General features: G+C 37.9%; 1 long non-coding RNA gene across 1 annotated transcript in view; it reads right to left on the bottom strand.

The window, feature by feature from the left end:
* Nucleotides 1-24,780, bottom strand: part of LOC103548470 (uncharacterized) — a 43,987-nt gene extending 19,207 nt beyond the window's left edge. The window contains exon 1 of the long non-coding RNA XR_544259.2: nt 24,141-24,780. This is a non-coding gene — a long non-coding RNA (uncharacterized lncRNA). The remainder of the gene's footprint in view (nt 1-24,140) is intronic.
* Between the last annotated feature and the right edge of the window lie 201 nt (nt 24,781-24,981).

The following is a 24,981-nucleotide window of genomic DNA, read 5'->3' as shown; positions in this document are numbered from 1 at the left end:
TTTTTCCCTAGCCCTAAAGCCAAGGGTGAGAGAAGGGGCATAAAATTTCATATGAAGAGAAGTGAACCAGTAAAACTGAAAAGTGCCATTGCATTATCTGATCAGATGACTGCTGAACTACGAAACTGGATGAACTCCCCTTCCCAGGGGAGGGGAAAAGAAAACTAGGAGAGATGGGATGTTGAGGGGCTATCAGTGGAAAAGGCATGAGACCTAAGAACACTCAGCATCTATTCTAGACTCTCCTCACGCTCCCATCTTCCCACCACGTCCTCCCAAAACCCTGTCACACACATACACAGATTTTTCTGATTTGTCCATATTCTGGAAGATGAATCTGTACATAGCTGTAGACCTGATTTGGCCAAACTAGAGTAGATGAAATTGTGGGCTATAGAGAAAAGGGTTTTGCTTTTTCCCTAGCCCTAAAGCCAAGGGTGAGAGAAGGGGCATAAAATTTCATATGAAGAGAAGTGAACCAGTAAAACTGAAAAGTGCCATTGCATTATCTGAATCTGATGCATGGAGGGAAATAGGCACACATTTTATGAATGTGTCCTGGTGCCACCAGCAAGGAGGTAACTTGAAGACAAGACAGCCAAAGCCTAGAGAAATGCCATGAACCTAAGCATCAACTCCACTGGATACATTAGAACCACCCCAGGGCTCAAGAAGACCATAGACAGAGACGTTTGAACAGCAGGCCTGGCCATCAAAGGAAACCACTCCAACTACACTCAACTCTTTCTTCTTCACATTGTCTTTCCCTTAGGGTGATGGAACTCATCCTTAGAAAAGGGAAAAAGAAGAGACATGTTATAGCTTGTCTATGTTCAGTCCCCACCTCTGGTTGACTATAACCACCACAGCAGTCTGTGTTGGGGAAAAGGAGAAGAGCTTGAGATGGGGAATGAACAGACAGACCTTGAATGCCAAGACGAAACTAATGTAATAGCTTAAAGTGGCTGAAAAGTTAAGGAATCAGTCAATAAGTTAAAAGAGCTGCTAAATAGCATGAAAGGTGATTCTATATAGCACAGTGGAGGAATGGTCACTGCAAAATAAAATCATTTCACAGATCCACCTCAACAGGTTGATATCCATTGAAAGTCTGCTTAGAATAATACAATACAAACTGATCTCTGCCTTATGCATGGAATCACTATTGTTGTACATCCCAGTATCATTAGTTTCACAGGAATTCTTCTGTCTTCTCTTTTGGAACTTAGTAGTCAGATTCATCAGGGAAAAAGTGGTTTTAGACTTAAGTAAAAGATTCTAACACCAGAAAAAACTTGATTTGGCATCTCTAGTCTGCCCCAAATCTACTGAGAGCAGGGGACAATTTTTTAAGCTATTTCAGCCTCAGCAACGCCTCTATAAATACTGGGATATGGTTTCTCTCATGAGAGTGCTAAAAGTTAGATTTTTGACGTTTGTAAAGAATTCATAGCACTTAGTAATACTCAGAAAAGATATTGAAAAGAAAACAATATATCTTCTGTAAACACCCAAAGTATATACAATGGAGCCCTCTAAGATTAAAATTTTTTAATATCTGTATTCCTTTAAAAATTATGAAAAAGGAAAAGAGGTCATAAAATCCTCTCTTTATCCTCACCTCCCCATGGGAATCAAAATTAAACTTTCCATTTTAATTTTGCAAGGGGAATAGAATAACATGGTTTATCTAGAAATGGCCGAACACACAGATATTCCTATCTTTGCATGGGAATGTTCATAGTCAATAGTAAAATCATTTTCATTTGCCTCTGTGAAACCTTTTAATTCACATCCTATTTAAAACAGCACCATCTCTGATAGCTGTAATTGGTTTCATAACAATTCTTCCTGCTGCCACTTTGCAAATCAGGCTGTGAGTCCAACTTTTAACACAGACATGTCACTAATTAGCACTGCCCACAACCAAGTCCAATAGGGCCATAATGAACGCACCACAATTGGGGAACTGAGTTCATTTCTCCATTTGAATCTTGGAAGCAATCCATTTTAATCTGTATGCAAAGGTCGACTTTTGAAGGAATAATTGTACTTTGTTTTGGTCCATCTGGATTGGGCTATAAATATGCCTTCCAGGTTTTATAACATTAAGTTACACAGACAGCGCTCAATGTCAGAGTAATGTTCAAGAAGTCCTATATGGGTGATTAACTTGAGAACATTCATCAAATCAGTGCCCTGATCTTAGGGAAAAAATGCATTTTTAAGCTAGAAGTGATTTCTGGGCTCTTGGTTTTGGTGAATGAGATGAATTCATTAAAAAAAAAGTTCCAAGTGCTTTTTGTTCTCCCTTATAATTAAGCCTAATAAAATAAGCACATTTTTCTTCTTTCTTTAACATTTGCATATTTTTCTATGCCAGAAATTATGTTGAAGTATTAGAGTAACAATAACAAAAAAATCCCATCATGGTCCCTGTGGCTTAAGGCCTATATGTCAACCTTCCATGATTATTTTATCCATTATACACTTGCATATGTTTTTGCGGGATTTTACAACATGCTTCAAAAGCATTTGACGTTTGGGATTTCCACTTGTTGCTATTTATGGTTTCAGTGTTCACATACTGTTGATTTTTTTCCTCTCCCTCTTCAAACCTAAATGTCAATTGTAATCTAAATTAATTTGCACTTGAAATTGGCAAGATGGTAACTTCAGTTCACATGTAGAAACCACAAGGCAAGGCGGAAGACGTTAACTGCAATTTCTGATCCATCTTTCTGCTATTTCTGGCTTCTCTCTTCAGTTACCCTAAAGCCAATTAGATATTCGTCATTGTAATTGGGAAGTGGATTTGAGAGAATTAATTCTTAAGTCGCTTTTGTCTTTAGAAATATTATGTCCATATTTCTCATAAAAGGAAAACTATGATGAATACTTCACTGGTAAACATGCACAAAAGTTTTGCTAAGCAACTTATGTAACTTTACCATAAATAAAATGTGGAGCAAAAGTTACAGGAACTCATTGGATAGCTGGACCACAAGCTTCAGATACCTTTATCTCAAATATGTGGCAGAATGCCTGAAAAATTGAAGGGACGTGGTAAACAATTTGTAGACTATGTTAAAAAAATAATAAATGGAAAAAAGGTGTCTCTTCAAAGCCAGATGTGCAACCCACAAACAGCCACTGTGAAATGACGTCACAACATCTCTACAGAAACCAAGGGAGACCCTCAAACATGAGGACTAGAGGCTTGGGGTTGGCACATCTTACTGTCAGACAATCAAAGAAAGATTTGTAATATGCCCCAGAGCATGTAGAAGACAAACACTCTCTAAGTGTAATAAGGCTAGGGCTATAAGTTCAATACATGAGACTGAGGAATGTAAATAAGAATAATATAAATTCTTTAGGCAAATGAGATTGGGGTGATGAAGTAGAAAAGTAGGAAAGGCCTCATCCCAGTATGTGGTTTCCTTGAGTTTAGATATTTTAAGAGAGTATGAACTGTTTACCTTCGTTTGCAATTTTTTCCAATACCTCCTAGACACACTGGAAACTGGGCAACTTAAAAGATTCCAGAGGGAGCTTGGACCTTAACCACATCCTTAGGGAAGAGAATGGAGCCAGTTGAGGCCACTGGGACAGCAAAGGAGGAAGAGAGAAGGTCGAACAAAGAGGGAGAGGCAAGGAGATCAGCATACGCGCTTGAGGAAGGCCTGGGAATGAGGTTCTTGCACCTTTGAATAATGCAAGAAATGAAGTCCTTAGCAAAGAAAATGCATGTCCCATCCACCCACCCAAGTTGAATTCAGTTTGCTTTAGACTGTGAGAAAAACCTTCAGGCTTGCGTTGGTTTTCAGATAGTAATATTGTTGTTGTTACGATCAACTCTTGAAGAGTGAAAACTAGGCAAAGCAGCTAAATGCTTTCCATAAACAAAGCCCCTGTATTTCCTTGTAAAGTTACAGAATATGTCAGCAAAACTGTAGATAAGCACTTACTGTAATTTTCCATCACAGATGCTTAGGTATTACTTAGTGATTAAGTGTTACATTCTAGAACGCTAACGATAATTTTAAGTGTAGATGTCTCGAGGGAACATCTGCGGGGAAAAAAAGCCAGGATATTTTATAACATGATTAAGAATAACCATAAAGTAGACAAGAAGGGAATTTGTTTTCCAACTGTGGATTAAGGCTTGTGTTCTTTGGGTCTTCGAACAGTCCCCCACTTTGACTCACATCCAAGGAGACAGGAAGGTCTGGGTGAGAACGCTGCTCCACTGCTCACCAGGCAACACACTCCTGTCTTCCCAAGGTACTTCAGTAACAGTGGCGAAGGAAAGCTTACAGTACCAGGTTTCTGCTGCCCTTGGGCCAGGGTAGAGCTAAAGGATATAAGGTTTGTAATTTTTTATCTCCACAGGATGGACATCTGAAGATTTGAGTAAAAGACCGTGTAACCTTCCCTGCATCCTTGTGTGTCTGCATACTTGTAGAAGAAAGGCCAATTAGACAATAACAGAACTGAAGCCTGTTACCTGCCTTTCCATGATCATCAGTGGCTCCTGAATCATTTGCATCATTGGACCACTTTTCTTATTTTCAATAAATTCCTCCAAGAAGCATTTTACTGGCTTAGTGATAGTCTTTCAGAAATATGGTCTAACAGAAGTCATCCTATTTAGACCCCATTCTTTTAAACTAAGCCTAAATATCCAAATATATTTTCCTTAGATTAATTTATACGAGATAAATGATGTGAAAATGGTTTGTAAAGTAAACAGCAATGCACAATGAAGAGGATTTTCATGTTTTTTAAATGAAGAGGAGAATTACCTCAAGGACCTCAGGGTCTCTGCAGTTTGTGTGGTGTAATATTACCAGTTCAGACTGAGATTGTCTTTTATTGTACATGATTTTTCCTCTTTATCCTACATTTCCAATCCCTTTTTCCCATTTTCCATAGAAACATACCCTAAAGTATTCAAAATACATCCTTCCAGTCCAGATTCTATCGGCTTGTTTTAAAAGTTTGTATATTTTTCAAAATATTTCTTGGCTATAACATTTTTGTATCCTTGGTGTGATACATAAATCTAATCTTATTTCTTTCAATCAACATTTTGTTTTTGAAATCTATTCGTGTTGATATGTACAGATTCAATCCATAACATCTAATTGCTGTATAGTATCCCCTTAAATAAATATATTTCATTTTATTAGTCTCTTCATTTCCACATTTCTTTCATCTGGTTTCACATTTTTTTTCCAATCTGACAGAGACAAAATTGCATACTTTTTACATTATCTACTTTATTTTCTATTTCTGACTATTTTCTTATGCTGAGCAATGGTTGTCAGTTACTGAGTGGTAACTAAGTTGGATGACTAGTAATTCTCTATGCCCACTCCAGTACCCCTAGGGTTTTACTTGGGGCTGGGATTCAGTGATCTATGGTCACTCACCACCTCATATAACTGGGGAAATGTAGTTTACTTAAAAACATCCAAGGGTCCAGTCCTATGACCGAGTGGTTAAGTTCACGTGCTCAGCTTTGGAAGTCCAGGGTTTCGCTGGTTCAGATCCTGGGCATGGACGTGGCACCACTCATCAGGCCATGCTGAGGAGGCGTCCCACATAGCACAACCAGAGTTCCTCATAACTAGAATATCCACCTATGTCCTGGGGGGCTTTAGGGAGAAGAAGAAGAATAAAAAGAAGGAGAAGGAGAAGAAGATTGGTGACAGATGTTAACCCAGGTGCCAATCTTAAAAAAAGAAAATCTAAGACTCATCAGTAACTGCCATGATAACCTTATGCTTGCTAAATAAAGATCATCCTCCAATTATGCCGTGTTTGCATTTTTCCTCAGAGAATAGAGAACTCAAGATATCTGCTAAATTTAAAAGATCGCAGCACAAAAAATAGCTAATGTGTTGACAAAACCATAACTAAAGTATAAATAACCTGCTCTGATGTGTACTTAGATGTTAAATCCTTAAAATGTTCCCTCTTCAAATATGTACACACTTAAAATACTTATGTATTCAATAAAACACACGTACATTGATTCAAAGGCCTTCAGCTATGAAGCAATCATTAAAATGACTTTCGGTTATATTTCCTAATATCAGGCCCAATGACACAAGCGTCATTGCCTTTACTCATGTAAACTAACTAAAGAGGCTCCACCTAGAGAGAAATAAGAAACACAGTTTCTGCCACAGAATATTACCGAAAGGTCTTGCTGGAACAGCAACCTGTGCACAAGAGCGTGAACTGATGATGCAGCTCTCTTTATTGTAGTCACTGTCCTCACCACACTTCCCACTTTGGAGATGACTTTTCTGTTCTGCCACATCTGATAGGTCTTTCCTATCCCCTATAACTGAGTATTCAATGATATTTAGCTGTTGGCCCTCCAGAATATTCTCTCCATTGTCTCCACTTAGAGAATTTCTATTCTTACAGTTTGACCACCCATGGTGAGGTTAACAGCTGTAAGATGTTACCTCAACGTCTGACCTCTCTGCCAGCTTACACTGTGCCCAAAGGGGCTTCTGACAGAATTTCTACCGTAAATGCAAACAAACATGTGAACAAGTCAAGTGCATCTGCTTATAGTCCAAGACCCTTATCTTGGACAATGACTTGGTTATCTTCATAGTCATGCAATTTCAATATTTGAATTTATTTTTCTCTCTTTGCTCCATTACTCTAATAAAATGCATCATTAGACCTTGCCAATGTTTACCTTGAAATATGTCTCATGTGCATGTTTTCTTCATTCTGACCACAATTTTCTGCAAGCTTATACTTGAGTGCACGTAACTTATTCCTTCACGTTATCCATGTTTCTTCTAACCTCATTTTCGTTTATCCCAAAGAGGAAGCAGGATGATGTTGTGCTTAAGACTGTGGGCCCTGAGGAAAGATGCCTGGATTTCCACGCACTTTCACTTCTACAGAGCTATAGAAATTCGACAAGATAGCTCACATTTCAATACCTCAGTTTCTTAATTTATAAAAAGAGAGTGATGATATTACCTCATGAGATTATTTGAGAGTGCATCCTCGTAGCCCACTTCTAGGGAAGCATAAGGCATGGTCTGCTCTAGAAATTATAGAGATTATATTTATGTGACTCTGCGAGAACACACAGAACAAAGTACCACTCTAGTTCCTTGAATATCTGACAAAATTCCCTCCAGCGGCTTTCAAGACCTTCTATAAGTTGTCCCCAACTTACATTCAACACCAAAACTTTATGTTTTTTTGTTTAAGATTTAATTAAGTAGATTGTTTAAAGTCTAACATAATTGCTGACATTCTCATACTATGTTACACCAGCCGGTCTCCTTTTTCTTCTTTCTTTTTGTGTGTTTGACACATTTGATCCTCACTACAGCGTGGGCTCATGTGCAGAGAGGAAAAGGAGATAGTCCAATTGGTAGTAAGGAAGAAGTAAGTCTTGAATTGAGAAACCCTAAGCATTTGATTTATTTTCTCCGTAAAAGGGCACTTTCTTTTAGCAAAATTATTTTTTAAAAACTATTATAAATTTTGAAAAAACATGCAATTAGCAAGAAGTTTCCTAGGGCCCCTATCAGGGTTTTAGGAAATAAATGAGGGTTGGAGTTTGAGCTTCACTAACTTTCTGGTAAGTTCCCTTTGCTACCTGCTGAAACACACGAATATAGTTCTTATGAACTTGAGGTGATATCTCTGCAATGAAAGGAGCAGAGGTGATTTCTTAAACTTCAAAACAAAGAGAAATCTAAAGGAAAACAAAACTAAATGGAAAAGAGATACTTCTTCTGTATTCTGGGATGGGAAGAAGAAAAAATACATGCACACAAATAAGAAATATTTAACATAATATATTTATTAGCTTACTGTGCAACACATATAAAATATGTTTTTTTCTGATTTGTTTGGCTGCATACTCTGATTGTCCTTTTATATGACAGCTTTTTTTGATTCAGTTTCTATAGGGAGAATGGAAATAAAATTTGGGCTTCAAAGATGTTTTCACTCTATTTTTCAAGTTTAACTGAAAAAGTTCAGTGAAATTTTAATGTAAAATTGACAAAATAATTATACAAGTTTTCAGAGAAACAAAGTGATCAGTAAAATTTCAAAAATGAATAGGAAAGAAAGATGAGACTCTGGATCCTAGAATATATCACAAAGAAGATGAGCCTTCTAGAAAATAGTTTCTATTTAGAATTTCTGTATAATACAAAGTATAACACAGTCTCCTGGAAAGACTGGTGATTAGAATATCAGGTCAAATTAGTTCTCATTATATATAAATAAATATAATAATAGAAGCATCAGTAACAACGGAACATAGAACATTAAACAAACAATTCTCTTTCAAGTAAAGTGACTGGAAAAAAGTTAGTCAAATTAGACGCTCAATTTACATGGTAAGCCAAAATATACTGCAGCTAAATTTGAGTTAATTCTCTTAAAAATATTGAAAAGTTTTATAACTGTTATATATAAATCATCTTAAAACAATAAAGAAAATACTAGAATCAATGATGAAAGGAAAGAAAAATCATGTTCAAAAACATTTTACACAATCATAAGCAAAACAGAAAAACAAAGCACAGGCGGGGTAAGGTATATATGATGCAATCATGGTAAAGATTTATCAGTTTTATTACAAAAAATCAAGAGTTTTGAAGGAAGCATGGTAGATTGAACATGTGTTCCAATTCTGCTCAGCCTATAAACCCCACTAAAATGCAAAAATGCCTATAAAGGAATCAAAAAGAGCATAAAACCATAAAGGAAAAGGAGACAGGATAGCAGAAAACAGAATACAAAAGAAGTTTACAAATTTGGCAATATGTTAAGTGGAGAGGTGACCTAGGGGAAGCTGACAGTTGACGCAGTAGAGGATACGTGCTTTGATAGAGAAGGTGATGTAGGCGAGAGAGTGATAGAGAAGCTCAAACTGAAGTGCTCGCAGTGTCAAAGCCATTTGGTGTTTGCCTGCTTTCTGCATCCCACATCCTCCTTTTCATATTAGAATCCCTCAGTTTGGGGCAGTGCATCCTCCAAATACCCACAAGGTCTTGGCCTCTCAGGCCAGGTTGAACGAGGCTCCATTATATCTGCAGTCAAGCTGAAGACAATACTGCACACGCTGGTACACAATGTGGGGGTCGGTCCTACTCAGCTGTACCTGGATATTTGTAGTGTCCTAGAAAAATATCATCATATTTTCCTTATTTATTTTGTGTTTCAATTTCACCAGGGGCCAAAAGTCAAGACAAATTGACAATTTTTCATACGTAAACACCTTCTAGGAGCCCCGTATTGTGCTCTGAATTATGATGACTTTTGAAACTATAAAGACAATGCATGATCTTTACTCTATGAGCACACATTGATTAGAAACTATTTATATCCCGAGGGAGAATAGATACTGACAAACAAAGCCTATTTCTCTGCTTTTCTTCATGTAGGCGCTTTATTCTTTCTTCTTTTTCCTAACTCAAAGAAACTCTGTGTGATATTTCAAATTAGAACTAAAATTAACTTATTCCAATTAATTTATACCTGCTTCTTTATTAGTCTGATAATTTGTAAAATAAATTCATAATTCCCAAGCTCTCTGAGACATTGCAGAGATATGTACATTTCAGGAAAAAATAAAATCGATAGGCATGGCTCATTTACCATGAAAAAATCTGCCTTGAGATAGAAAAAAGCTAGAGATCTTGCCTTTAATAAAATAACATCAAATGCTTTCAGCAATCCGTGATTTTTAATATACATCACTGAAAACAATTTCAGCTATATCTTGCCTCTTCAAACAATAAATAGATGCCAAAGAAAAGTGCTTAAGAACAGGCCTGCTACCAGAAACCCGACTCTGCAGGGGCACAAGGTAAGAAAAGGAAATTTTTATTTCCCAAGTGCCAAACAAAGCACATATGCATGAAAGGTCTCACATATCCACAAGAAACAAAAGCAAAAGTATTGTTATGGGGCTCAGAGCACTGTCATCCTTGTCTGCGTGCTCTGGAGTATAGCATTCCCAGACAACAGCTTGACTTCTTGGTTTATCTCCAAGGGCGAAGGCATGCCCCAAACAGCAGAGAATGGTGCCTGAATTCTGAGTCTCCTTTAGGTCCCTGGATTTGGACACCTCTCATCATTATCAGATAGGGCTTCATAATTGGCCCTGAGCGGACCTGGTCTCTCTCGTCTCTCTCATTCTCTCTCTCTCCATCTTTCATTTTCTTTCTTCTTTTTCCTAAAGGTATTGGCTAGATTCACAAGCTGTCATAATTCTGTTTCAGGTTTGATCTCAAGGGAAGAAATGTCTTCATCACATCCAAATTTGTTTCTTTAGCATCAGATGGATTGTAGCAATAAGCAAGGATATTTACCCTAAGGCTCCTTCTGGGAACTTCAACAAAGTCATTCCTAAAAAACATGTTATACAAAGACATGTTCAAACCTAGTTGTAGATAAAAGACAGCCCATCCTCTCTCCATCTCCCACATTGTAAAGTCATACAACCTCCACATTATGCCAACAATTAACACTAAAACTTTAAAGCTACACTCAGTGGAAAAAAATAAATAAAAGTGTTTAACTTCAGTGAAAGAATATTGCCCATCACTCCCAAGAGTATACCTTGAGAATACTCTGCTCGATTTTTACCACACACAATGATACATCATGTCATGGAAAATAATTTCTATGACTTGGCTAACATAGTTTTGTTTTGAATTTCACATCCAAATACTTAGTGTAATTTTGGGGCCTGTAAGATTTCAGTGACTTCTTTTCTTCCTTAAGCAGGTTTCTGTGAGTTCTTAGAAAACATCCCTTGTATCAATAAAGTATCACTATAAATTATATATATTTACTGCAAGCAAATGAAGCAAAGTTTACTTCAACTTACATTATCATTTTACTACTCTTTCTCACAATGTTTTCTACTGTATAATCTTCAATCATAACCTGATATTTTATAGCAGTTTATGCTTTAAAAATAATCTGACAGTTTAAAGTGCATTATGATTTTCTAACCTAATTTGATTAGAATATGTTTTTACTTTCTTTTGAATTTTCAAAATTGATCCCAAGTTCAATTGTGGGTTCTTTCATTGTAGCCTAAATTCAAACTTCAAAACACCTTACGTAGTTGGCCTGATGGGGGCAAGAATCTTACTACCATACTTGAAGGAAGTCATCAAGTGTCACAAACAACTTAACTTAGATCTTCAGCTTGAGTGTCAAGGAGAACTAGTGAATCAACTTTGTTATCCACTTGAAAGCTCCCTTCTAGGACCCTGGAGATTTATGTGGGACAGGTTATTATACTTCATTTACTAATCAGAACTCTGGTTCCCTTGGCAACCTGCATGCATACTTTGTTCCCCCCACACTTGCATTCCTGAATCCCCCTCCCCAAATGATTTATTTCCCTATTGCTACAGCCTTTGGGCACATTACATACTTTAAAACAACACATTAATCTATAGCCTTCCAACCCAGACAGCAGACACCGCCATCCTTCTTGATAAGCACCTCTGGCTATTACAAAGAAAGCATGCCTGATTTAGGCTACTGTCGAGAAATCACAGGGAATGGTGTATCTTGCACTGTCTCCAAACTTATGTTTAGGCTGACAGCCAGGTGAGAGCAAAGGCTACAGCTGCAAATTTTCATTAAGAATGCCCTGCACAAGTCTCCAATGCTTAATTTTGACGGCTTATGACTGGCCTTCTTGAGAATAAATAGAAAACTTGTTTTTGTTCATGCCATCCAGTGGATTCCAACTCCTAGCGACTGTGTGGACAGCAGAGCAGAACCCTGCCTGGTCTTTTTGCACCATCCTCTCATCTTCCAGTATCAGATAATGCTCTGCTGATATTCACAGGGTTTTCAAAGACATTTTTTTTTTTTTCACAAGTAGGTGGCCAGGTCCTGCTGCATAGTCTCTCTTAGTCTGGAAGCTCTGCAGAAACCTGTCCACCTCGGGTGACCCTGCTGTTATTTGAAATACCGGCGGCATTGCTTTCAGCATCAAGGTAACGTGCAGCCACCACAGGATACCAACAGACAAATTGGTGTGTGGTTCCCTGGCCTGGAAATGAACCCAGGCCACAAGGGCGAGAGTGCCGAATCTTAACCACTAGACCTCCAAATAGAAAATAAAAGAACCAAAATGCATAATGGACCATGTTTATTAGATAGAGAGAAATGGATATGATTCAAGGATTGCTCCTTCCCTTCTTCCCCTCACCTTGGCTAGCATCAGTGAATGAGGTCTCTCAGATCTTTCTTCTTAGCCCCACATACCTTTTGCATTTAGAGTAAAACCTTACACTAAAATCTGAGGATTTATTTTCTGATTTCCATAGATTAATTCGGAAAAACATTAACTTTCAACTCTTCACTGGATAAGAGCAAATATAGTTAGTCAGCCCTTAAAGAAAAGCAGATACACTCAAAGCTCAAAAATTCTTCTATTAAAATTGTCTTTTGACATGTTTTCTTCAGCATTATCCCATTACCTAGAATATCAGATAAATATTCAGGGTGGCACACAATCCTCATTAAGCAGGGATTGATAGTAATAAAAGAATACATGGCATTTAAGGGAAAAATAATTATGATATTTTCACCTCTAAATTTTATTCTCATCCATGGCATATACAATGAGTACAAGTAGCATATATGTGCTGTGAAAAATTAATTTCATTCCATTGTCACACATTTCCGTGTTATTCTCAGAATTCTTCAATGTGACTCACTGGATTTTTTTTTTCTTCTTTATATATGTGTATGTTTTAAGTGAAACATCATGATAAACAGCTAAAATGCCATTATCCATCCTTTTCTACCTCCTTCCTCCCTCTGCCTAGAGATAACCGCTATCCTAAAGTTGTTCTGAATGTGTTCCTTGTATGTCCTGAGGTTTTTACTTTATATTTAAAAAATATATATGTGTACTTATATATATGTGTATACATTTACACACACACATATACGTATATGTATACATATACGTATATGTGTATGCTTCTATTATTTAATTTTAAATGTTTTATTACATATTGTGCTATTCTTTGTTATTCTTCATGAAACACCATATTTTTTAAATTAAGCATTTAAATCTAAATTAATTTATTTTAATGTCTGAATAATTGTCCCAATTTCAGCAATTATGTAAAAGTAAAATGCTAAAATGTTCAGCTGACCTACTTTGGAGGATTAAGAGTTTTTAACCAGGACTCTGGGACCTGACTTCCAAATTCTAATCACGTAAATCTCAACATAATCCAGTTAATTCAAATGCTCATGTAACCTAGATTGATGAGCTAATACTTACCATTAACTTTAGGTGGCTGATGGTAAATGCTTAAGAAGGGTGAGAGCCATAATTCACCTAAAGTGTGTAACACTAGACCAGAGGAATTTTCTTTCTGACCACACATACCCTAATTTTTCACTAAGCATGAAGTGTGGGAACTTTCCTAGTAGTTCAGCCCTGAGCCACCAATTAGCTTAGATGTTTTAGTGTTTAAGTCACTGTACAATATTCATAGTTTTAGTCTTACTACAATTTTCTTTGTATAACTAAATTTCCTTTATCCAAAATGGGCTTATGTTGGCCCCTTGATACTTTCCTCTGCTGTGACCCGTCTAGGAAGTTTATAGGACTAAAACTGTTTTGAAAGACCTAAACTCTGCAGCAAAGTGCAATAACAGAGAAAATACCTTACACCTAATAACTGGAGAATTCTGTCCTTGAAATGTGGACTTTGTGCTCTAACTATGTTTTTTCAAGTCCTTCAGGTTGATCATGTTCATAAATACCTTTCCACTGAGAAATTGCTCACGTGAACAAATATATGAATGCATGAACACACAAACATCCTACATACAACATGACATCAGAAGAACTAGGTTAGGAACAGGCTCACCTGTGTGTCATTCTGTGTATGTGTGTGTATGTTGTGGTTTCTACTCAGTGGAAAACCTGCAAAACCATCTTCTATGTGAACAATTAAATATATTCACAATTTGATTTCCTTCCAAACTTGGAACATTTCTTATTTGTTATATCTATTCTACACTAGGCAGAAGGATGAAGTATCAAAATCCTTGAAACTTTCCAAGGTTGGCTTTAAGCTCTGTCTGATTTACTATTTACTGTTTGAATGGTGTCTAGCAAATCATTTACCAGGTTGTTGAATATCAGTCCCTCTCCAGTCCATTTCACCAAACGACTTCATCTTCAACATGTTGCTCAGGCCAAAAAGAAAGTCATCTTTGACTCTGCTCTTTCCCTCTTCCACCTCCTGCAATCCAACACCTAGTTACTCTTCCAAACTACAATCTGAATCTGTTCACTTTCCTTCACGTCCATTGCTAAAACTCTGACCCAAACCGCAGTCATCTTTTGCTTGGACTACTAAAAAGCTTCTGAACTCATCTCTGCTCTTCCATGGCTTTCGCCCTCCCAAAATAATTTCTCTATCCAACAGACAGAGTGAACTTTTAAGACATCAGACCACATTATGCCCTTCTGAAGAACTTCCAACATTTTCCCATTGGGTTTAGAATAAGAATGCAACCTCCTAACATGGTCCAAGTAATCAGATTCCTACCCACGTCTATAGCATTAGCTCCACTCCTTTCTGCATTTCATACTAAGTGCTAACAGTACCTTTTTTAGTGATCTCTTAAACTTGTCTTCCCTTGAGGCCATTTTATTTTATTTCCCCTCTTCCTGTAATTATCTGAATGAAGATATCACATTGTTGGCTCTTTTTATTCAGGTCTTTGTTCCAAAGTCCCTGATTGTCCAATCTAAAGAAATCCTCCCTCTTTTGACACCATGACATCACTTTGCTCTATGTTCTCCATAACACTAGGACTCTGAAATATTACCATTCATGTATTTATTATATTTATTAAGTACTCATTATTGCATGTTTGTGTCTTCCCCCATTTATATAGCACGTGTCATATTTATAGATTATTAAGATATTATATGTCTTATCCCATTGGGCTTAAGGATACAATTACTTAACACTGTTTCCTCAAGGCCAGAATATAGTAAGCATTTAAATGGTTGTTGAATAAATGCAGTTTTTGAGTCCTGGTGCCCTCTTTTGTAAAACGTGGTATAATATCCTTTACATTACAGCATGATGTGTATGGCTTAGCTCTAGCTCAGAAGCACCTACTGTAAAGAGAGATACTACAGAAGATGCTACAGAGATGTACAGAGGTGCTACAGTAACTAGCAGTTCTTATTTTTCTAGGTTCTGCTCCCATCTTTAAAATGTATTTCCACTCCTAATCTTACTGTTAATGTCTTTCTTTTTTTGACGTGCAATAGATCTTTTGCAGATCTAATGAAGTTTTAATAACTTTAATTATGATATAAATGATAACAAGAAAATATATAGGCAACTACAAATGCATCAATCCCTCTTGCCTCCTTCTTTGCAAAACAAAAGAATTACAGAGGAAAACACATGCTTAATCATGATTAATTTTGGAAAAAAAACCAAACTGGATATTTTTAACAATTTTCCTACATGCACATAATAATAATAATAATCATACAGTTGTAAAGCAACTTCTAATGTTCTAAGTAGTTTCCCATATATTCCCATCTAAGCCACAAAGCACTGTGAGCAAATAAGACCAAATGATGTTCTCTCCATTGGATTTTGGAGAGGAATCTGCTTCACGATGAGAAGAGGCTTTCTCAGGGTCACCAGACCTAGGGGGCTGGGGAGCTGTGACTGGAACCCAGTTTGTGGAGGCTTACTTTAGTCCTTCCCCACTGCTCCCACCAACTATCTCGGAGTTGCCTTTTCTTTTCTCATTTTTTCCTTCTAGCCCCAATCGTTTCTCCTAATTCAATGTTTCATCTGGTTACTTGGCCATTGTCCTTTTCCAGTATCTTTCTCCCTTATTCCCATCTTATCGCTATTGCCAGTATTTGATTAGAGGACTCATTGCCTTCTTCCAGTAGCTTTTGTCTTAAACATTTGATCTTGTTTTATTGCTATTCTTGATCCTCCTATTTCTTTATACATTTCTTTTCTTTCCCCTCATGGCACTACTAGAAGATTCTCAGATGGGGGTGATCTTGCTCAAATGAAACCTTCTTTCATTTGCTAGCTATGTTTTTTTGCTCAGTATCTTGATCTTTTTCCAAAATCTAAATCAAGTTCCTCATCTGTCAGACAGAGGACTACATCCTAACAGAGACACCATCACCTTTTCCTCGGATTGCTGTAACTTCTTCCTAACATGCTCCATCTTTGTCCTTGTCCTCCAAAGAGAAAGATCCTTTTAAAATGTAAGTCAAATCCCATCACTCCACTGATTGCAACCGTTCAATGGCTGACCATCTCCCTCAGCGTCTGAGCCAAAGTCATCACCATGCTTTACAAAGCACTACATGATCTGGCCTCCCGTTACCATTGGTAACCTCCTCCCTTATTCTCTCTCTTTACCCACTCTGCTCCCGCCACACCTCTTCTCCTATAATTCCTTTCACACACAACACACATTCTTGTATTAGCATCTTTGCAATTACTTTTACTTATATATCTCATGTTCTTCCAAAAAACGTTTACAGGTACTTTGTCTTCTTTCTCCAACACCTCCTTCTAGTATCTGCTCAAACATCACCTTCTCAGTTAGATCTTTCTTGATCACTATTTCACAAATTACAGCCTTCTTCAGAACATCCTAATCCTTTGTACTTGGTTCCATTTTTTCTTCATTGAAAAGATCACCATCTCCAGTACTTATCATTTTTGTATAATACTTTTTAAATTTTGGTTCATCTCTTGCCTTCCCCCACTGGAATGCAAGCTCCAGATAATAAGGAGGGGCTATTGATTTTGTTCACTGCAATCTGCCCAGTGTCTAAATCATTGTGTGGCAGAGGTGGGCACTTACTGTAGAGTAAACCAGTGAGTGCAGTAAGCCTTTACACGTAGCAGGTACTGGGGCTCAAACATCAGCAAAACATAGATTGCCTGTCCCTGGTTCTCATGGCTTAGTTACTTGGGAAGAAACTTAAGAACGCAATCTATTTGTGATAGATTAACTGTAGGATTAAAGAAAAGGGAAGGCAATGACCTTCTGATTCTGGCTACTAAGGATATGAGAGCCAGTCATTTCCCTTCTGAAAGCTGTTCACCTCAAACCATCATAATTATTGATTAGAACTTCATTGATCACAAGAGCATCAAGTACAGCTGGGTCTCTTAAGTGTCTTCAACTGGAAAGTGGGAAGTTACCAATAACCAAGGCAGCTCCTACAGGTATTGTCATTCTCCACTTTCTCCTCTTTCTCTTTACCTGTGGGGTCATATGATCTCTTTCTTCTCCTCCCACCAAGTGATCATCCCATTGCCTCCACTTTTCTCCTTTAGTAGAGTCGTTCTCCCATCCAGCTTATTATTGCATGTGACCCCAAGGGAGCCACCTTGTCTCTAAAATTCCATGGCTTTCCAAATTCGAAATTCATCAATGACTGACTAACTGACTTTCAGTCTCTCTACTGCTCAGGACAAGTCATGAGTGAGTGAATTCTATTTCCCTGTGGGTCAGGTGTTTTTTTCCTGGTCCATACTGCTGAACAAAGGTAGAAAAGGGTGTTTGGCTATGTACTCCCGGGGATGTGAGCAGGATACATTGGGGTTGGCAAGTACTAATTCCACAACTGTTTTTTGTTTTTGTGTCCAATATGTGTGAGCCACACTTGTGTGCACTGGAGATATAGCTGCACTGGAGACATAGCAGATAAATATGACAGTTAAATACTTACATTCATGGAAATTTCATTCCAATGAAGGAAGACAGAAAAACAAACAAAGAATTTGCCAAAGGAGCTAAAGCTTGGAGATGATGCTGATGGAAGTTCAACAACTGAATCAAATATCTTCAAATAACAGACTCAAATCTAAAGGGGTGATATATGCAAGAAGCTTAGAATGCTGATGTCGCTATACAGCCACAAAATGTGAACAGATAAGCACTGTGATAGTTAAGAGGGAGGGAGAGCTAAGCCTGGCTTTAGTGGTCAAAGGAGAGTTAGATTTCAAAAGTAGAAGTTAAGCTCCAGATGATCTGATAAAAGGAGAACAGGGACTCTTAACAAATTATTTCTCGAATCTGAACTCTCCTTGCTCAGGCACCAGGTATTTATTACGCTGAATTCTAATTAACTTTGTAAATGACCATGGATGTGAACAGAAAGTTACATAGGCAAGAATACGCAAAATGTGTTTCATGGAGGAAATGGGTTCATTGGCAAGTAAATGGAGATGAGATTGTTGTTCATAGAGCACACTGGTGTCTAGAAAACATTTTCACATTTATCAGTCCAGTTCATTTTTACAACAATCCCCTGAGATAAAAGATATCTGATTTGAAATATCAATGGATGAGATTATATACTTTATCTGTCAATCAATGAAAAACAATTGAAGGGTTCTGAGCAGGGAAATGGCACCTTCATGCTGTTATGTGTCTAGATCTGTGCTCTTACACAAGCCCCATCCTATACCTCCAATGTCTCTTGTCTGTATTCCCTTGTTCCTGTCTTCAGCATAAAATCTTTTACCACAGGTCAAAATTTATTGCCTGACACTCCACATGTTGAATTCAGCCTCCAGTTCTGATTTCCACATTGTCTCACCTCTGAGCTTTCTCCCATTGTTTCCCCCAAGATTTTCTCCTCTCCTGTCCTCTCTTCTTTTCCTAATTTATCTTTTCTCATCCTGTTCCAGTGCCCTCCTCATTCACAGAGCCTTACTTGATCACCATAATCTTTATACAGCATAATAAGTACATACAATTTGAGTGACAAAATTCAGACTATATTTCATGTTTCTATTATTTTCTCTTAGTTGAGTATACTTTTATTTATTGCTATCTCCCAGACTTAGCTCTAGTTAGCCCCATGGATCAATGCTATAATTAATGCTACTTAACACTTTTATTTTTACAATTGAATAGAAAGTAGGTACTCTAAAATAAACATTTGCTTAATTTATGAGAAAAATAACACAAGACAAAAGTGTGACTTACAAAAATTTTTACCCCGGGATCTTTGTAAAAATCCAGCTTCTCTAGAGCATATAAAATAATTTTCCCTATGAAATACAGCAATATTGTGATTCTATAAGCAAGATATATGTGTACTAAGGGCTCCAACATAGGTCCTAGGACCTCAAAACCCAAAATAGGTCTTGTTGGACCTTCAACAAGACATCTTAATCACGCAGAAAAGTAGAAGTAATAAGTGTGCCTATTTCCTAAGGATTGGGAGGAGTAAATCAAATAATTTATACACAGAGCTCAGCACAGTGCTAGCTCATGGTAAGAAACCAGAAATCCAGCCAAGATATTTAGTTGGAATGAAAACCATCAGGAAGTTAAACATTATAAATGCATGTAAAGATACAGGGATCATATTTTCCTAGATTAACAAAAGTTGATCTCCCATTCTTTCTTGTAGCAATCGTTCCCTTTTACTCTTTTCAAATAGTAAAGAAGCTTTCTATGAGGATCATTCTAGGGAAAATAACAGAAAAGGTAGTTGAGAATAAATATTCGTATTTTATTTGTTTTCTTTTGTTTTGTTTTTACATGGGGTGAGCATTCCAAGTAGGCACCAAAACTGATAGTGATGCAATACGAACATGCTTGATGTGACAGACAAATTTGTTTAGAGATTGGTCAGTTTTTCACTATCTGTATCTATCTCCCTTTCCCCCTGGGCACGGAGATAGAATATATTTTCTCGGCTCTCTTGTCATTAAGCATGTCCATGTGACTGATATAAACCACTTCGAAGCCAGGTCCAAAAATATGTCCCTTGCAACCCTGTCTCTATCTCCATCCTATACCATCCAGCAGGCTGGATGCCGAAGCCTGGGATAAACATGGAGGCCATGTGTTAAGGACAGCAGAGCCATCGTCTGCTGTGACCCTTGACTCTCAATGGTGCAGAGGTTCTCTTGCTTCTGGGCCTTCCCAACTGCCCCAGTTCTGATTAGTCTTCATATGAGTTAGAAATAACTTTCTATTGGTCTGAAGTCACTGGGCTTTCTGGGTTTGACTGTTACTGGGGTTAGTGTTCCCTTTCACAATGGGATGTACAAGATCTGGGTTTTTCTAAGAGAGCAAAGCATTTTGGAGTGCAAACAGCAAAGCTTAGGGAGCTCAGGGGAAGATGACTTTGGTAGAATGGGAAACTATGTGAGTAGAACTCAAACACCTATTGGTGAGTAAGACATGGTTTAGTATTTCAACCTGCAGAGTCACGCTCAGAAAAGGGGATGAGAATGAAATTGCAGAAGATGTGGGTGATTCCAGAGCATAGGAAAACATTTGTTAACTTCATAGGGTGTAGCCTAAAGACACTGCAGGTTACTTCTAGATGTCCCATATCCAGCACCTTCCTAAGGGGTAGAAGACCAATGGATGGGAAGGAATTTTAGGTGGATGGGTCCACCTGAGGCAGATTCTCTGGGCCTCATGCCCTCCAGAGGAGTGGGAGAGAGTGGTTGAACGCTTCCTATGTCCTGAGCAAGGTGTGAAGAGGAATCGATGGTCAGAAGTCTTGCAGGAGGGGTGGACAGAATGAAGAATTCCCTGTGTGGGAGGTGGGGCTTGGATATTGTGTGCAGCAGTACTGAGAAAGCGAAGATGAGGGAAGCAGCCTCCAGACAAAGGGAAGGTGGACTCCTGCTGAGGTGAGAAAGTGGTTAGCAGGTTTAAATTAAGTTATTCATGTGAGGCCTTTTTGTAGGATTATCTTTTCATATGCCAAATAATTGGAAGAACCATCTTATCATGACCCTTTTCATTTCAATATTTAATTGAGGCAATTTTGGAGTATTTTACATTTTACTTGAAAATTCGAACAAATTCCAGTGCCCCTTTACTTAGTGTTTTCCACTTTACAGTTTACGGTGCACCTTTTACCTATTCACCTGAATGTCTATCATCACAGAAGCATCAACTGGAGATATTTATCCACTTACTAAGTGAAACCACAGGCTTGGGCACATTGATACGGGAAATTGAAAGTCCCTAAATTAAGTCAACATCTGTGGAAGAGAAATCTTGAACCGAGTCCTAAACTAAACGTGGGCTCCTGCAGATTGCCAAAAGGAAGAGTTGACATAAGGTTGAGCCCTTACTCAAGGAGACCTTTGTCTTTATTTGGTAACAATGGGCAAGTCTGAGTCAGGAGACAATGGAAAATTTTCCAATGTAAGGCAGAGGTGTATGCATAAAAATTAACTATAAACCAAATATTCTTAGTAATAGTCTCTTGATCTATGGTTTATTTATTTTTATAAATAAACTATATTTCAAAAAATCAGGCTTTCTTATTTAGAGGTAAATTTGTCTCATTTTAGAAATGTTTTTTTAAACTTTTCTTGTTAAATTATGAGTGAGTGCATTTGGAAATACCACTTCTTAGGAAGAGTCCAAATTGCATGTAGGCCTCTCTGCTGGTCAAGTAACCCCAAAAATGAGAGCCAAAAGAGCAGAGAGAAGCATTGCTAGGGATAAGCTCATCCAGAGGGGTAAGTTTGAGGAGTGAGTCATCCTTCTAGAAAAACTAGAGGGACACTTGGAAGGTCTTTGTTAGCAGTAAATGATGGGAAATAAAGGAAAAGAATATATATGCTTAGATTTTGAAAACAAAGAAGAGATTTCTCATGAAAGAGGGAAACAAAACACAAAAAGATGAGTTCCTACCAAAGAAGACAGACCATATATATAATCACTTTATTTTTAAGGGCCAAAACCTAAATATTGATCATGTGGAAACTTCTGGGGAGATGTCCAGAGGGCAGGATGATTCCTGCTTCATATTAAAACAGATAATATTTTGCATATTCCTATTAGAACTGTATATGTGCTGGTTTTTAAAGTTTAATTTGTTTGCCAGTTCTACAGTGACTTCCTAAATAGTAAGAGCAGGTTATCATTGTGAGAATAAAGGTGATAAATGGAATGTATAAACTAAGTAGCATTGTGCCTAGGATAGAGTCAGAGATAAATACATGGTGGTTCTTTTCTTTCTACTCCCAGATTTCCCTAGATGATGTGTTTGTAATTCCAAATAAATAGCACAATAGTGATTTTACAATAGACAAAATTTGAATTTAAGTTCTACTTATATTATGTGGTCAAGACATGATATAAAGACTTCTCTAAACAACACTTGGTGTTAGTTACTTATGTATACGTTTTGGAGTCTTATCCAAATCAAACCTTGCTCTATTCAAACTTGATGATAAAATGAAAAAGCGCAATTAGCTCATCCATAGGTTGAGTGAGTCATACTTTCTCATTGAAAAAGCTACCGTGTGGGAGCTGTCAGGCATTTGGGGAAATTACATCTACCACCTACCTTAAGATTTTAATAACAAAATGTACTAATTCCTTTTTTTAAATATGCAACAAACAGGTGCAATTTTGGTAGAATTTTCCAAAGGATTGTAAGGCTCTGTTTAATCTGATATTAACGGTGGGGGAAACTCTAAATTATCTAGGATATATTTTAAATGATGACTTCCCAACAGTTACATAAGAACAACTCAAACCAATGCAGCAAAACACAGGCAATTGCGTGAAACCCTGGAAAGACTCCACAGATTCCCAACTATCTCCTTGACCACTTTAAGTTCCATAAACGTCACACAGCTAACGCCTGCAGAAATGATACTCGGAGGAGGAGTTCTTTTAGAATGACTTCATATTTGGGGGGTATCAGAAATTAAATATTTACAGAGCTTAGAGCTTAAAGGACAATGGGGTCAACCCAGAGATAGAGCAATGGGCTTGGATCCCTGCCCCTTACTAAGTTTCTCTCTTTCCACAGATTTGAATAAATCCAGAGTAACTTGTATAGATATTTCTGGAAATTTTTCCTTCTTAATAAGTAACAAAGGATAAAGAGTTGGTGGAAGAGGGCTTGAAATGCTTCATTTGTTTACAACCATTAGCTACACAATTGAATTGGAAGGCTGCATTACACAAATTCAGTGTATATCATATTAATAATGACCAGGAAAAGGTGGATTAAAATGTCCTTTAATTTTCCTTTTCCAGATGAACATTTTTCAAAATCTGGTTGCGTTTTCCACATGCCTATCTCTTTATTTGCAGGTTTAGTTAATCTGTTCTGGTTATTTTTAGATCATAAAAAAAGAGAGAGAAATTTAAAGTGCTCGGCAGGCAGACAGCTCACACAGCGACGCCTTGCTTCATCCACTTCTCCACGTAATTTTTAAGTTAGGTTCCTGCTGCTGCCATAAGTGTTTCGACTTTAGAATTCCTGCCAACACAGACAGACTATTGACAAGAAAATATAACAAGAGCCTTTCTTTTTAATTTACTTCCTAATAAGTAGATCCAGTGTAGAGGCTGGAAAAAAGTAAAATATGGTCCGAAACAGTGTCCAGTACAGAAAAGAAGTGAGGGTAAACTATTTTTTGCAGTAGTCTAGCTTTCTTTAGATTTTAAGAACACCATGGCCACATTTGGCAAATGTGGACCTCTTGCACACAGCAGGTAGATGCCATGATAATGTTGTCTTTATACGTTCTTGGGAAATTCCCTAACGTGTTTTCATTATTGTAACAACCAGGTTATTTACTCCATAGGGTGGGGCAGAGATTCCTAGGTATTCTCGGGAAGGCACTGCAGTTATCACTCTAAAAATTCCTTCACTGATTCCCAAAGCTAAGAAAAAGAATAGCAAAATGATTTTTTATCCCCTGATATTTAATATGCTTATAGTTCTTTCTACTATTCAATCCAAAGTTGAAATGATAGCAAACTAAAAGGAAGGTCATCTGGGGATGCACGCACACACACACACATGAACTTACAATTTGCCTGCAGTTTGTGTCCTGTAGCTCAATTATTTGGAACTTGGAATATATAATTTTAAAAATGCAGTGCTAATACTTCATAAGAATTTCATTTTCTTTTCATAAATTGAAGTATATACTCAAAAGGGAATCTAATAAACAGGAAATGTCTCTAAAATGTTAATTTAGGAATATCTAACGACGTCTCAGTGTGGAGATTAGGGCCTCACCCTGGCTGATACAAACCTTGCGAGAGGTTCTGGGCGACGATTGGGATTTCAGGGGACCTGTGGATTGGCACGGGAGCTGCCTGCAGGTTAGGAACCGGAGGAGGAAATCCACGCCTGTGTTGAGGAGGAAGAAGTGGCAGCCCCGGATGGCTGATAAATTCCTCTTCTTTCCTTCCTCCTTTCTCTTTCATTTCTTTAATGAAGGTGTGTTAGTGTTCTATTGCTGTTGTAACAAATTACTGCGAATTTAGTGGCTTAAAAACAACACCCATCTATGATCTTGTACTTCTGTAGGTCAAAAGTCCGGGAGAGCGTAGCTGGGTCCTTTGCTGAGGGTCTCATGAGGCTGAAATCAAGGGTCAGCTGGCTGTGCTCCCACCTGGAGCTCCCAATCTTCTTCCGTCATCCCCGATACAGGCAGAGCTCACGTCCTTGAGACTCTAGGACCGAGATCCCTGTGTCCTTGCTGCCTGTCTGCCAGGGCTGCTCTCAATTCTGGAGACCGCCCTCATTCTTGGTCCTGCAGACCTCTCATAACCTGGCAGCAGGCAAACCTCTCACGTCCAGTCTCCGGTCACCTTACCCTCTCTCTGACCTCTGCACCCAGCCTGAGAAAAGTCTGTGCTTGTGAAGGCCTCCCTGACAGGGCTCTGCTTACTTGGGTAATCCCCATACCTTAAGGTTAGCTCACCTGGGACCTTAACTACATTTGTAAAGGCCTTTCCCAGACGCACCTAGGTTGAATTGAATAACCGCCACGAGAATCTTGGAGCCCATCTTAAAGATCTTACCACAGACAATTTGCGCCCCCTGTGGGCGATAGTTGACTTACCAGCTGACCTTTGAATTGTCACTCC

This window comes from Equus przewalskii, chromosome 16 (genome assembly GCF_037783145.1).
Source record: "Equus przewalskii isolate Varuska chromosome 16, EquPr2, whole genome shotgun sequence".
In the NCBI taxonomy this organism is placed as follows: domain Eukaryota; kingdom Metazoa; phylum Chordata; class Mammalia; order Perissodactyla; family Equidae; genus Equus; species Equus przewalskii.
This window is presented reverse-complemented; position numbering and strand designations above follow the sequence as displayed.